This window comes from Choloepus didactylus, chromosome 4 (genome assembly GCF_015220235.1).
Source record: "Choloepus didactylus isolate mChoDid1 chromosome 4, mChoDid1.pri, whole genome shotgun sequence".
In the NCBI taxonomy this organism is placed as follows: domain Eukaryota; kingdom Metazoa; phylum Chordata; class Mammalia; order Pilosa; family Megalonychidae; genus Choloepus; species Choloepus didactylus.
In genome coordinates, this window is record NC_051310.1 from 190,826,328 (window position 1) to 190,829,527 (window position 3,200).

The 3,200-nt window shown below is 35.6% G+C and overlaps 1 pseudogene; it reads right to left on the reverse strand.

The window, feature by feature from the left end:
- Positions 1–487: 487 nt before the first annotated feature.
- Positions 488–1,952, reverse strand: LOC119533057 (annotated as a pseudogene).
- Positions 1,953–3,200: the final 1,248 nt, after the last annotated feature.

A 3,200-nucleotide genomic window follows, 5' to 3' on the forward strand; every position in this document is an offset into this window, starting at 1 on the left:
GAAATTAATAATTCTATCAATAATCAATTATTATCAGTAGATGCTATTCTTATCCTTGGTATTCACAAAAAAAGTTGGGGAGCCACTGAGTGTAATAAGTGTTGAAAAGAATGATCTAGTAATTGCCCGAATCCTTCATGGAGGAATGATAGATTGACAAGGTCTCCTTCTTTTGGGAGATATCATTACAGAAGTCAGTGGCCATGAGGTTGAAAACAATCCAAAGGAGTTACAAGAGTTACTGAAAAATATTAGTGAATGTGTCACCCTAAAATTTTACTTAGCTGTAGAGATACCATTACTTCTCAACAAAGTTGCAGCAATATGGAGAGACACCCAGCACACACCTATCAGGTATTTGTAAAATTTTATTTTGATTATAATCCATGCAATGATAACCTGATACCCTGCAAAGAAGCAGGATTGACGTTTTCAAAAGGAGAAATTCTTTAGATTGTAAACAGAGAAGATCCAAATTGGTGGAAGGCTAGCCATGTGCACTTTCAACTGTTTTCTTCAAGTCACAGTCCATCAAAAGTTTGGTAGTGATTCCAGTATCCACCACAGCTTTGTGCATGGCATGTAATATCTCTAGTTTTGGGGCAGCAATAAATACAACATAGAACATTAGCTCTGCTGTCCTCAACACTTTCACTGCTTATGGGCGGTCATCCAAAATACAAGTTCTTCCAGTTTGGATAACTTCAAGAATAGAATCTCTCTTTGTTCCATAGAGATTTCCTTTATATTCCCCATGTTCCAAATACTTTTCAGCTTTAATATCTGCTTCCATTTCAGATTATGACATAAATGTATATGCCTGCCCATCTTTTTCATATTCTCTTGATTTTGGTGAAGTAAATAGTATCAAATCTAATGGGATTCAAAACCATGAACCTGTTTTTCAAGCTTCCTCCACCCACAACTTGAGCTCCTATTCATACTAATGTCTTTCTCTAGAAAGGAGGCATTTTGGTTAGCTCTTCATATTTCTGGATTTCATGATGATCAAATTCTGCATTTCTTGTGGTGAGATATAGCATCTTTTTCACTTTTTTGCTACTTATCATTCCACAAAAAGATCCTGAATTGCCCCAGTCTCTTCTAACAAATGCCTTTCTCTTTTCTAGGAAGAATGTGATTTATCTTCGTCCTGATTTGAATTCAGAACTAAATTATTAGTAATACATTTAAGGTGTTTGGTGAACTTTGAGTAAGAATAGAGGAGTGTGGACAATGATACTCATCCGGGTAAAATAAAATTCCCCATCTCATGAATATAAACACCTCTTTAATGGTTTTACTCCTTTCCTTTCAATTCATTTGCTCTCATCCCTGGATAAACACTGTAAACTCTTGGGTCTTCTTTGAACACTCAATCTAAAGTGGCCCCTGCCTCTTTGTCACTGTTTATGTCACTTGTTTCATTAATTTTTAGCACTTTTCATTCTAAGAATTTATTTATTTTTGTTTTTTATGTTTCTTATTGTTACCTATATTTCTCCACTGAAAAAGTTTAAAAATGTAGACTCTGGAACCAAAACACATGGGTTCAGATCCCACCTCAGGCACTCACTAGCTTGTGGTGTTGGGTAACTTATTTAAATTATCCAAGCTTCAGTTAATTATTCTGGAATCTGGAATAAAATTACCTGCTTCATAAAACTATTATAAGGGTTAAATAGGACAATGGATAGTGTCTGCTGCATTGTATTCAATAAATAATAGTTTTTCTTACAATTATTATTCTATAGCTTTCTAATTTGTCACAAAAATTTCATTAAATGTTTGAGTCCTATCTGATTTTGACTTAGGAGGATATTTACATCTTTAAGGTGACTTCTCATCCATTCCATATTAATTTTATTGGGTTTACTCTCAAAATTCTTGATGTTCCTCATAGCCTCTTGAGATAATGTTGGGAGTTGAATTATGTCACCCACAACAGACATGTTCAAGTAATAACCCCAGGGCTGTGAGTGAACCTATTTACAAATAGGATCTCTGAAGATGTTAATATTCATTAAGGTGTGGCCAAAATGAATGATGGCAGACCTTAATCCAAAATGTTGAGATTCTTATAAGCAAAGGGATTTGGACACTGAAGTGGAAACCAGAAGTTAGTAAAAACCAGAGGAGGGAGAGATTGCCATGTGCAGATAGACACAGAAATTAGAGTGATTCATCCATAACCCAAGGAACCCCAAGGATTGGCAGAAAGTCAGCATGCTACAGAGTATGAGAGAAAGCATGTCCTCCAATTTTGATGTTGGACTTCTAGCGTATAAAACTGAGCCAGTTTTCCTATTGTTTAAGCCAAACAGTGTATGGTATTTGGCATATCAGCTCTAGAAAATTAAGACAGATAATATCTACACTCAATTGAACAATAACTGTAAATTATAGAATATTTTAAAAGCCAGACAGAAATGAGATTGATGAAGAAGTGAGGGAAACAAAAATAGTCACATTTTTTAAGCATGTTCTGTTGACTCTAAAACTCTATGCCTTTCCACATCATGTGAAACACTGCTGTCTACAGGACTTCCAGAGACTGAATAACATCCCTAAATGTCCTTAAAGGTTAATAATGTCCTCATATGAAGTTCAAGGAAAAAGTTATGTGACATAGGATTGGGGCCAGGAGAAGGCCCACAGAAGCCCTGACCCACATAGAATGAGGATCCTGCTATTATTAGAAGAGATAGCATCCCTAGCCTGCCCTAACTGTAAGATGGATCAGCACCTGTCAATATTTATTCCATTTAACAACAATTTGTATGATGTTTACTTCATGCCAGGGACTGTTATAAGCACTTAAGATATATTAAAACAACTATTTTTACCATTTTACAGATGAAGAAAATAAAGCATAAAAAGGTTAAATAACTTGAGAAACTCACAATCAAACACAAAATCTGACACCAGTGTCTGCTCTTAAGCACTGCACCATATCTCCTCTGAACAAATAGCACCCTTTATTTTAACTCTGTTCGTTATCTGGTTGCCTACTTTTTAAACCTCAGATTTAATTCATAGTAAACTGATTCTTTGACCTTCAAACACCACTTGTGAGGGGAAAATCAAAGAAACACTTGGATCACCCCCAAGGCCTTGGAAGTATAATCAGAAATCAGAAAAACAGAAGCCAGGAGAAAGAAATTAGGAAGGACCCAAGAAGGCTGGGCCCATTTCAGTTT